The sequence below is a fragment of the Salmo trutta genome, chromosome 39 (genome assembly GCF_901001165.1).
Source record: "Salmo trutta chromosome 39, fSalTru1.1, whole genome shotgun sequence".
Taxonomy (NCBI): Eukaryota; Metazoa; Chordata; class Actinopteri; order Salmoniformes; family Salmonidae; genus Salmo; species Salmo trutta.
Window position 1 is genome coordinate 24,212,947 of NC_042995.1, and position 12,991 is coordinate 24,225,937.

The 12,991-nt window shown below is 39.1% G+C and overlaps 1 long non-coding RNA gene across 1 annotated transcript; it reads left to right on the forward strand.

Annotated features, from left to right (window-relative positions):
* Positions 1-1,269: 1,269 nt before the first annotated feature.
* Positions 1,270-5,871, forward strand: LOC115179678 (uncharacterized). The gene is made up of 2 exons (XR_003872982.1): positions 1,270-4,302; positions 5,768-5,871. It is a non-coding gene; the product is annotated as an uncharacterized LOC115179678 (long non-coding RNA).
* Positions 5,872-12,991: the final 7,120 nt, after the last annotated feature.

Below are 12,991 nucleotides of genomic sequence, written 5' to 3' on the forward strand. Positions count from 1 at the left end.
AAATGTACAGCCTACCTGAAATGTACAGTACATGTTAAAAACTAGTTGGAAATACAATAATTACACAATAGCATATTTTATTTTAACACATTGAATTGTAAAAAAAAACATTTTTCTCCCAATTACGATCTTGTCTCATCGCTGCAACTCCCCAATGGGCTTGGGAGAGGCGAAGGTCGAGTCATACATGCTCCAAAACATGACCCGCCAAAGCACGCTCCTTAACACCCACCTGCTTAACCTGGAAGGTAGCTGCATCAGTGTCGGAGGAAACACTGTTCAACTGACGACTGAAGTCAGCCTGCAGGCGCTCAGCCCACCACAAGGAGTCATGAGAGCGTGATGAGCCAAGTAAAGGCACCTTGGCCAAACCCTCCCCTAACCTGGACAACCTGTCACGCCCTGATCTCTTTCAGCTTATTTTCCCGTGTATTTATCCCTGTGTTGTTCAAGTCAACCAGCGTGTTTTTCCCATGCTCCCTGCTTTTCTAACAAGCGAATTGTAAAACGCTTGTTTGGAGTGCAGTTTTTTTTCTCCCTAAATAATCTTAAAATGTATTGGAAAGAGGTTATCAGGTCCTTTCAAATACATGGAACATGTTACAATTGCAAATGTGTAAATCTTGTGTCGAATTTCCTGTATGGCTGTTTCCCACAGACAGTTATTACCTCATCTGAAATGCTGTTGAAGCTTTTTATTGAGGGATGGTACCACAGCCACATATGATCATATGAAAAACCATGTTGTACCTGCTGTAGCAAGTATTTGCCTTGTTATTTTTTGTTCAGGCGGTAAACTACTGCTAAAAATATGTAGCAATGTACCTGTTCGCGCATTACAATATTTCCGTCCATGCATTATGTGATTGGCCTGTAACAAGTAGAAGGTGAACTTGCTCTTTGCTCAATGGTGTTCTGGCTACAAATGGTACTATAAGGGCACAAGACGAGACCCAGATGCAGACACAGGAGGCAGATGGTTAGAATCCAAGATGTTTATTAACAATCCAAAAGAGGTAGGCAAGAGAATGGTTGTGGATAGGCAAAAGGTCAGAACCAGTTCAGAGTTCCCAAGGTACAGAATGGCAGGCAGGCTCGAGGTCAGGGCAGGCAGAATGGTCAGGCAGGCGGGAATGGAGTCCAGAAAAACAGGCAAAGGTCATAACCGGGAGGACTAGAAAAGAGAATAGAAAAGCAGGGAGCATGGGAAAAACACACTGGTTGACTTGAACAACCCAGGGATAAATACACTGGAGAAAATAAGCGACACCTGGAGGGGGTGGAGACAATCACAAGGACAGCTGAAAGAGATCAGGGCGTGACAGGTACAGAATAGTTGTTTAAGTCCAAGTCACCCTTCATGCTTGAGTTTCTCTGCCGTGTACTCTGCATGCCTTTTGCGCCATGTCCGCACCCACCAGCCGTAGCAGAGCCAAATTGTTCGCGCTCAGCTTTAAACATGCACTAAACTTCAATTTTATGGTTATAGATGACTAGCTGTATTTTGGAGAGCTCCTACAATGCGTATCTCATTGCTTACTCATCTTAAAATGGTTTACAAATAGCTGTATACTGATCTATCTCTGTATTATTGACTGTGCCATGGTAAAGACTAAATCCTCCTTTTAATGTATGGTAATACACTGTACTTTCTAACAATCCACAATGTAGCAAAGAACTGACACCATTTGAATTATGCTGTGTTACAGTGTCCATATTAGGATAGCCTCAGTCTCATCAGAACTGCTTAGAATAATCATAACACAGTAATGAACTGATGAAACCCAAAATGTGCAGAAATCCCATGAAATCAGAAATGCACAGAAACTGTCTACAGAAGGCCACACACATTGCATGCTTATTTATTTCCACACACACATAGACACGCACGCACACGCACACACACACAAAGGATCAGAGCTAAATCCTATGCAGGATTATACAATTATACAATTTCAATGCTCTCGCTGTTTCACCTTTACTTTTTCTCCCTTTAAAGGAAATTAAAATAGGCCTCTCTCTGCGTCCTAACCTTACCCCCCACCACCGGACCTTTTCTCTCTCAGCAGAAAGGCGTTGAATATATGAATGGCAATAGAGACACTGCTGTGATATGCTTATGGTCCGTGTTCGTTAACGGGATGTCACAGAGACCTTAGGGATTATTTGACACCAATGGGCACATGCATAAACTCGCACATAGCTTGTAAAAGACGTTGTTCATTCGTAGGTGTCTCTTAATCTTGGTATGACAAATGCCTGGAAGGGAATTCAGTAAGGCTCCACCTAAAGCCAGTAGGTGTAATGCTTTATAAGTATCATGAGCCCTACAATGCATTATAATGTATTATAACTGCAGGCTTTAAGTAAAGTGTTACTGGGAATTAATCACTTGGCTGTCTCTCTCTCTCGTTTTCTGCTCTCCCTGGCCTCAATTTTACCTTGTTTATCCACAATCTGTTCATTTTGTTATGATCCTCTGTTCCGGTTACACAAAGCCAATATCCATTTTAATAGTTCTGTTTAGTTTGGGTTAATCTAAACTTCGTCCCTACGCACAAAATGAATAGCAAATATAGCATTGTGCAGTGTGCCTCTCACTTGTCGTGTCAGCTTCACGAATGCTGTACATATGAGGACCATAAAGAAGAGGAACAACCGTTCACAACAACGTTATGTCTACAAATCTGTCTTTCTTTTGAAAACGTTTATATTTCTTTATTTTGTTTATTTTTTCCCCCGAATTACAAACTTTCCTCTGCCTTTGTAAGAACAATTTTTTATTAGTCGATATGGTTGGAGCTAAGACGGCAAAGTCAACAATATCTACAAACAGCATTTTGATGATAATATGTTCTTATCCTCCAAGATATAAAAACGCGAACACAATTCTCCAATGTAATTGAGGGAAATGACTCCTGGTAATCGAAAATAGGACCAAGAATAAGACCCTGGTGTTAAAATGTCTACGGCTGATTCCAAAAATTCTAAAGTAAACATGGCACCCTTAATGGAAATGTAAAATTTAAATGGACCTAGCCAAGGTGAACATGTCACTTGTTCCTGTGAGAACATTTATTCAGGATAAACTCCATGTCTCTCTTCTTATATATGTGTTAAAATAAGAAAAATGCAGGCGCCATGGACAAACAACCTTGGTCTCGCCTAGTTTTTCAATAATTGTCTTGTGCGTTTCGAGGCACCACATGTGGCACCAACTAAATTACCTTGGGGACTTCATTAATTTACAATACATGATTAAACTGCCTTGATGTCTTTGTCTATCATTTGTTCTTAGTCTGGTGATGCATGCTTCTTATTTAGTTAAGGATCTATTGCTGTTTTTCTTTGTTCTGTTCCTTCTTGTTATTCGCATTGACAGAGTAATGCATGTAATGTAGTCTAAATGAGAACTTGATTTAAGGCGGTATTGAATGATAGTGGCTTTCCTGATAGTTCATTCAGAGGTGGCTTAGTTTTGCACAGAAATGCCAGTGTCTCGGACGGAGGGAGAAGATATACAAACTTTCTGTCATGTGGTGTGACCCGTTCAATTCTGATGGAAAACCTGACTGAAAATGAATCCTGCATACAAAACCAGACTGACAATTTATACATCAAGTGACAACTCCATTCTTCATCCAGGACATGCTGCTGTGCAAACCAAAGGGACAAGACAGACCAACACAAATGTCGGATGTGCGCAGTTGATCACCTCCTGGGTGATATATGTAGAATCGTCTGGAAATGAACAGAAAAAGATGGCTGATGTTCTGTGGTCAGAGGCGATAGGATGGCCACTCACTGTGCACGACGGCCACCCACTTAAACACACTTCTGAAAGTGTTATCTGAAATCGAATTAACTGCAATTGATTGAATACTAGATAAATGGGAATCTAAATGTGATTTGATGTATAATTTCTGCCAAATAATAGTAAGCCAATAGCATATTTTCAAAGGATGCTGCCATTATATGGTTCATTCTATGGTTCTGTTTACTGTATAAAAATATCTGTGCTTAATCTTTGAAGTCATTTTTACATTATATCAAATGGGTGTTATAGAGAGTCATTTTTCAAAGACAATATTCACACAATCTTCCCATATTTTTGAGGATTTTGAGTTATTGAGATAGGCGTTATTGAGATAGGTGTAAGGGCAGATGACTGTTTGTATTTGGGGTCTTTTGAATCATCCATCATCTTGCTCTCTGATGAGTAGAGAAAAGCATGATAAATGTTTCAGCCCAAGCTTTAGTGGATTACACACTGTCAACCCGTTTTTGGAATGGTGAAGGTATGTTAACCTCTACGGGCCACGGGGGCAGTATTGAGAATTTTGAAAGAAATATGTTGCCATTTTTAACTGCCTCCTACACCAACTCAGAAGCTAGGATATGCATATTATTAACACATTCGGATAGAAAACACTCTGAATTTTCTAAAACAGTTTGAATGGTGTCTGTAAGTATAACAAAACTCATATTGCAGGCAAAAACCTGTGAAAAATAGATAAAAAAAAAAGAGAATTTTGTGACTGTACTATTTAGTGTCATTGTTTTAAAGATACCACAGTGAGAAAGGATTCAGTTCGCAACTCCTACTGCTTCCACTAGATGTCAACGATCTTTAGAAAGTTGTTTGAAGCATCTGTGATAAATACACACCGAATTAGAAAGCTTACAAGTTGACACGTCATCACTTCATTTTTTGCGCCTGCGCATGAATCTGAGAAGAGTGCCTTTGTCATTATCGTTTATTCTAGACACTTGATAGGTTGTGTGAAAATATTACTGATGTTTACTGATGTTTCACGTTAAAAATGGAACAAAAGATTAGTGCTAAACAACGTTTGACATGTTTAAACAAACGTAAATAGATTATTTACTAGGTTTTCTTTAGTTTTTCGACGTGACTTTACACTGCCCACCTCATTTTGTGGGAGCCTACTGAACGCTAACTATTTGGACATAAATTATGAACTTTGTCAAAAGAAACCACATTTGTTCTGGACCTGGGATCTCTGGCAGCGCCTTCTGATGGAGATAATCAAAGGTAAGGGGATATTTAGAATGTTATTATCGATATTAGATGATGCTAATGCTAACGGTATAGCTTAGCTTAGCTTAGCATATAGCTTATTGTTGTTAGCATAGTACCCAGTTTATACAAAATGTGATTTCCCAGTAAAGTTATTTTGAGATCTGGCCCTTCGGTAGCAATTACGAGATGATAATATATTATTCTTTGAATGACAATATTATAATTTACCAATGTTTTCGAATAGTAATTCCGTGATTTGTAATGCTGGATTCACTGGGTGCATTCGAGCCGAAAAAAATTCTGAATTTCACCGCGACTGTAAATGCTGTTTTTGGATATAAATATGAACTTGATGGAACTAAAAATGCATGTATTGTATAACATAATGTCCTATGAGTGTCATCTGATGCAGATTGTCAAAGGTAAGTGCATAATTCTAGCTAGTTTTCTGTCTGTTGATGCCCTTCTTTGAATTGGCTAAACATTACACGCAGCTATTGTCAATGTACTCTCCTCACATAACCTAACTTTATGCATTCTCCGTAATGCCTCTGAAAATCGGACAGCGTGGTTAGATTTAGGAGATATATCTTTCAAATGGAGGAAAATAGTTGATTATTTGATTTTTTGAAATGATTACTCTTGCAGTTTTGAATTCCCCGCCATGGTCACATGACAATGAATCCCAATACCGGGATAAGATCGGGATAAGATCCTCAACAGGTTAAAGCAAGCCAAATTATACTAGGAAAAAAACAAACTCAGCATGTAAACTGTTGGTCCCATGTTTCATGAGATTAAATAAAAGATCCCATCATTTTCCCATATTCATTAAAAGCTTATTTCTCTCAAATATTGTGCACAAATAGGTTCACATCCCTGTTAGTGAACATTTCTCCTTTGCCAAGATAATCCATCCAACTGACAGATGTGGCATATTAAGAAGCTGATGAAACAGCATAATCATTACACAGGTGCAACTTGTGCTGGGGACAATAAAAGGCCACTCTAAAAATGTTTTGAGGGAGCGTGCAATTGGCATGCTGACTGCAGGAAAAACCCCAGAGCTGTTGACAGATAATTGAATGTTCATTTATCTACCATAAGCCACCTCCAAGGTAATTTTAATGAATTTGTCAGTACTTCCAACCTGCCTCACAACTGCAGACCATGTGTAACCACGCCAGCTCAGGACCTCGACATCCAGCTTCTTCACCTGTCGGATGGTCTGAGACCAGCTGCCTGGACTGCTGATGAAACTGAGGAGTATTTCTGTCTGTAATAAAGCCATTTTTGGGGCAAAAACTCATTCTGATTGGCTGGGCCTGGCTCCCCAGTGGGTGTGCCAGGCCCACCCATGGCTGTGCCCCTGCCCAGTCATGTGAAATCCATAGATTAGGGCCTAATGCATTTATTTCAATTGACTGATTTCCTTATATGAACTATAACTCAGTAAAATTGTTGAAATTGTTGGATATTGTGTTTATATTTTTGTTCAATATATTTTCATGGCATTTTCCAACCATCGACTAGGGGCAACGCGAGTGCCTGTTCATTTGTTCGGATCGCAACGATGTAGATGAGGATAAGCTAAAACTTTGCACTATGGCGCCAAGCATCACGGGTTCAATCCTAGTGTTAGGCATTTATTTTGTGTTTTAACCCTTTCCCAAACCTTAACCTTAATAACTCAGAATTAATGCCTAAGCTTAACCCTAATGCCTAAACTTAACCCAAACCTTAACACTTACTCGGTTAATTCCAAAACATAGGTTTCTCATTTGCGCAGTTTGACTGACAGCTAACAGATGTGGAAAAAAGAAGATACTTTTGTACATGGTTCAGTTCTTACTTGGTTGAGTTTTGAAGTCCTTTTCAGACAGAATTACTGTCTGTGTCTGTGTAGTAAACTGCAACCGTCAAATCTGGACAACTGACTCTGCCATTCATTTTTGACAGCGTTATACTGTATTTGTTTTCTGTGTCAATCTTATTTGTCCATGCCAGGCCAGCTTTTGGTGTAAATTATTATCTGTAAAATATTAGTGTTCCCACTTTGTAATGTTTTCAGATTTCTGGTTAGTGTCCCCACTTTTTAATGTTTTCAGGTTTCTGTGTTTATTTGTGTTTCATGTAAAATTATATTTAAAAGAAAAAGCAATAAATGCTTAGGCAACTCAGACAGGCGGTTTGTGTGTTTTGTGTGTGTTTGTCTGTGTGTGGCTCTGTCTGTGTCTGTGTGTACGGGTGTGTACTAGTTCATGGGAATTTGAATTCCACCAGCACTGAACAGTATTTCCTCATTTGATGTAACTTCTCTGGATGCTGCTGATACCATAAAACAGGTTCTCTCTTGGGTCCGTTTATACGACTGTGTGAAGTCAGGCCAGGCCTGTGAAAGCTTTTGCGTGTGGTCAACACTAAATAAAGCTCTATAGAGGGCAGTCTTTCATGCTAACATCAGGGTCAGGTCTCAAAGCTCCCTTTGATGTGGCACCCCCTCAGGCGAAGGGCATTTAAAATGAGGCAGTGGCTCCGTACACACTCAGTTTTTACAACTGATGTTACAACTGATAATTGTGTAAAAAAAAATTGTGAAGACAAACTCTGTTGCATCACCAAAATATCAGTTGTATCAACCATTGTATCAAATGTGTTTTACGGGGCCAGTGTGGCTGGATACGTTTTTGTCAGTTTGTGTGGGTGTGCGGGAGAGCACTTTTGGAAATGTTTGTGTGTTTGTGCATAAATGCATGAGATTCGACTTGCTCATCCACACATTACTCTGACAATCGGAGTCTTCAAAAAACTGTTTCTCGGTCCTCAATGGACCCCATTTTGGTCAATGTTGGAAATATGTGTAGATTTTCTCTTTCTACTACTTTCTCTTACTCTTTCTCAACCCTGACTGGGGAAAAGCTCATTGTTGAATGGAACAGGACTTTCAGATAGGTACAGTATAGGAGACGATGGTATAACAAAACAGAAAAATGAGAAAAAAACTAACCTTTTTAGAATGTATTGCCATAGTTTTTTCCTCAGACTTCTTTACTCATAAAACTGGAGCAATACATTTCTAACAGTTATCTATCAAAGACACTGGTCCTGTCACAGTGAAAGCAATTTCCAAGAGAGTGCCAGAGATGATATTGGGATGCAACTAGTCAAAACTTCTCTTTCAGCAGGTGTCTGAAATTGTGTTTTGTTATTTGAGCAGAGTATGTTAACACTTCTTCAGGATTGGTGGGTTCTGCGGGGTGGTTGAGCTAACATAGACTAATGTGATTAGCATGAGGTTGTAAGTAACAAGAACATTTTCAAGGACATAGACATATGATATTTTCAGAAAGCTTAAATTCTTGTTAATATAACTGCACTGTCCAATTTACAGTAGCTATTACAGTGAACGAATACCATGCTATTGTTTGAGGAGAGTGCACAGTTTGGAACATGAAAAGTTATTAATAAACACATTAGGCACATTTGGGCAGTCTTGATACAACATTTTGAACCGAAATGCAATGGTTCATTGGATCAGATTAAATTGTTGCACATACACTGCTGCCATCTAGTGGCCAATATCTAAATTGCACCTGGGCTGGAATAATACATTATGGCCTTTCTATTGCATTTCAAAGATGATTGTACAAAAAAAAAACATTTGTTTTTTTCTTTGTATTATCTTTTACCATATCTAATGTGTTATATTCTCCTACATTCCTTTCACATTTCCACAAACTTCAATGCGTTTCCTTTCAAATGGTACCAAGACAATGATATCCTTGTTTCAAGGCCTGAGCTGCAGGCAGTTATATTTGGGTATGTCATTTTATGCGAAAATGAAAAAGGTTTAAGGTGTTGACTTGTTTCTTCAACATAAAGTTTAAGGAATAAATACGTTCTTTCAGAGCACATGGCATCTTATCATTAGGCTTATATTTGCCATACTCTTAAACCTGTCAAATCTTCCAGAGTAGATGCAGGTGTTATCCACATAAGGATTTCAATATCTACAGTATATGACATGATGTCAAAAATGAAACAGTCTTAAGTATGAACCTTTTTTCCCCATTATCTTTACAAACAGTAAATAGTATGTATTTTTCTATAATGTTACACAAACAAAACACGTTTGGAATAGATGCATAGTGTCCATTAGTCCCCTGCCTCCATCCCCTGCCTCCATCCCCATGTGTTATGTCTGTGGTCCGCTCCAGGGTGCATTACTAACGTCAGATCCAGCACTCCAAGCAAATGGACTCTCACTCTCCCAATCAGCCTAACGAGACAGACATTCATCTCTCTCCTGGCCCTGATGCACTCTCAGGTGTACCTCACTCTCCTTTTCTATATAAATTGTTCTCTCCTCCCTTCTTCTCTCTCTCTCTTCTGTATATATTCCTACATGTCTCTCTCTCTCTCTCTCTCCCTCTTCTGTATATACTCCTACCTTTCTCTCTCTCTCTCTCCTCTCGCTATCTCTCTCTTCTGTATATATTCCTACCTTTCTCTCTCTCTCTCTCTCTCTCTCTCTCACCATCTCTCTCTTCTGTATATATTCCTACCTTTCTCTCTCTCGCTATCTCTCTCTTCTGTATATATTCCTACCTCTCTCTCTTCTTTATATATTCCTACCTCTCTCTACTGTATATATTCCTACCTCTCTCTCTTCTGTATGTATTCCTCTCTCTCTCTCTTCTGTATATATTCCGCTCTCTCTCTCTCTCTTCTGTATATATTCCTCTCTCTCTCTCTCTTCTGTATGTATTCCTCTCTCTCTCTCTCTTTCTCTCTCCTGTATATATTCCTCTCCCTCTCTCCCTCTCTCTCTTCTGTATATATTCCTCTCTCTCTCTCTTCTGTATATATTCCTCTCTCTCTCTTCTGTATATATTCTTCTCTCTCACTCTCTCTCTTCTGTATATATTCCTCTCTCTCTCTTCTGTATATATTCCTCTCTCTCTCTTCTGTATATATTCCTCTCTCTCTCTCTCTCTCTCTCTCTCTCTCTCTCTCTCTCTCTCTCTCTCTTCTGTATATATTCCTCTCTCTCTCTCTCTTCTGTATATATTCCTCTCTCTCTCTCTTCTGTATATATTCCTCTCTCTCTCTCACTTCTGTATATATTCCTCTCTCTCTCTCTCTTCTGTATATATTCCTCTCTCTCTCTCTCTCCTGTATATATTCCTCTCTCTCTCTCACTTCTGTATATATTCCTCTCTCTCTCTCTTCTGTATATATTCCTCTCTCTCTCTTCTGTATATATTCCTCTCTCTCTCTCTTCTGTATATATTCCTCTCTCTCTCTTCTGTATATATTCCTCTCTCTCTCTCTCTTCTGTATATATTCCTCTCTCTCTCTCTCTTCTGTATATATTCCTCTCTCTCTCTCTCTTCTGTATATATATTCCTCTCTCTCTCTCTTCTGTATATTTATTCCTCTCTCTCTCTCTTCTGTATATATTCCTTTCTCTCTCTCTCTCTCTCTCCTGTATATATTCCTCTCTCTCTCTCTTCTGTATATATCCCTCTCTCTCTCTCTTCTGTATATATTCCTCTCTCTCAATTCAATTCAATTCAATTCAATTCGCTTTATTGGCAAAGCTTATTTTGGATATTTACAATATAAAAATAAATAAAAATGAGAATCAAAAATTGTCAACGGGACAACAATAACAACAATAACCAAGGGTCAAAATAACCATACATTCAACAATAACAATAATCATACAGTAGAGGACATGTGCAGGTTTATTGGTCTGTCAGACACTGTCCCTCAACTTATGGCAGGCAGCAATGTAGTGCGCTGCCAACACACAGCTCTCTGTGTCCTCCCCCTCTCTCTCCTGTATATATTCCTATCTCTCTCTCTCTCTCCTGTATATATTCCTCTCTCTCTCTCTCTTCTGTATATATTCCTCTCTCTCTTCTGTATATATTCCTCTCTCTCTCTCTCGCTCTCTCTCAATTTTTAAAAGCTGGATTTTATGGCAGTAATGTTGTGTAATAGTTGTGAAAGGCTGACGAGGACACACACACTTTAACAATGTTCCAATTTGGAGAGACTGAAACACTTGGCTATTTTCATGCTTCAGGGAAGTAAAAGTATGTTACACTAGGCTAATGGCTAGAACACACCTCTAGAGTTATGTACAGTATATCTCAATATACATACCTGTCAGCTCGGTGAAGTGACATGGTTTGGAGAAAAGAAAGCAGGAGAACAAGAGGTACTGTACATTAGATGCTAAGAAGGTTTGTTTTAGTGTTTGTGGAGTTGAATTCAAACAGATTTGATTTATTATTTAGGCTGAGTATATGTAAAGCATTTTGTGATAACTGCTGATTTAAGGGCTACATCAGTGATGTGCACTTCCCCCGTGAAAATATATGAAAAAATAACTGTACATAAATAAATATACATTTTATCAATAATAATTTTGCCATCTTCATGTTTTTTCTGCCTGAAAAAAATTGATTTCTGAACTAGTACTTCCAAGGTCAGGGGAAAGACAGCCTCGCAATCTCCCACCTGCCAGCTAACAGATGGCGAAAGGCAGGCAGAGAGCTTCGCAGCCTTTCATTTGTCAGCATGTCCCATTCATTTTTCTTGCACTCAAATAATAAATGTGCAGGTATATATTGGTGTGAAAAAAATTATGGGATAGACAGGAGGACAGGCAGAGCTCGCTATTGCCTATGGACAGCACAGGTCAACTGCCGCCTTTTGGCCATTATGTTTGTTTTACTGCTATCTAAAGTAAGCTGATCAGGATGGCTAACATATTGCATCTGAAACAGTTTTCAAAGTTGGATTTTCTAGCGAAATAGGGCCAGGGGTGATAAGGGATGGAAGAACAACAACTGAGCTTAGGGACCTACATCAAAGGAAGGGCCAGAAAATACACAATTATTTCAAACTGAGTGGTATCAACAAAAACACTGGCTCTGTGGCTGCGGTGCTAGCAGCCGACCCTACTGCTACTCTACTGTCTGCTGTTCCCCATCAGCGACAGTGTGTGGACAATAACCTGTTACTGCGATTTGAACAACTTGCCTAACGCACTCAAAAAGCATGAGAAATCTGTGTCTCACATCCAAAGGCACATAATGCTTAAGATATTTGGCAGCTCACAGATAGATCTGGCATTGAATGAACATCTTACAAAATGCAAAGGTAAAAGAGAACCATGATATTTTAAAACACCTAGTTAATTAATGCTACATGCTACCAAGGTAAACATGAGTTGGCATTTCGTGGCAACGATGAGAGTGCCAGCTCATCAAACAGGCCCAGGTGCAACTACAGTGAGTGTACAAAACATTATGAACATGCTCTTTCCATGACAAAAACTGACCAGGTGAATCCAGGTGAAAGCTATGATCCCTTATTAATCAATGTAGATGAAGGGGAGGAGACCGGTTAAAGAAGCATTTTTAAGCTTAAAGACAATTGAGACACGGATTGTGTATGTCTGGCATTCCGAGGGTGAATGGGCAAGACAAAATATTTAAGTACCATTGAACAGGGTATGGCAGTAGGTGACATGCGCAGCGGTTTGTCTGAAGAACTGCAACGCTGCTGGTTTTTCAACATTAGAAAGTTGTTCTTAATGTTTTGTACACTCAGTGTATGTGGAAGAATTACATGCCTTTGCTGATAAAAATGAACAACTAGCAACCCATTTAGATAACTCCACCGTGTTTGCTTTTTGCTCATGGCCTATGATGGCATTTTCAATGAAACTGATGAGCTTTTTTGTGTTCTGCAGAACTAACTGACGTATATGGGTTTATGTCGTAATAGTACCAGCGACACAAAGAAAGCACTGGAACGGCAGCAATAATACTTTTATAATTTATATGAGTGATTTTAGCAGAAATACAATGAACTGGGCCTGGCAGAAAGCAAAACTCGTAGTAAACAGATGATCAGAGTAGAGAGGGG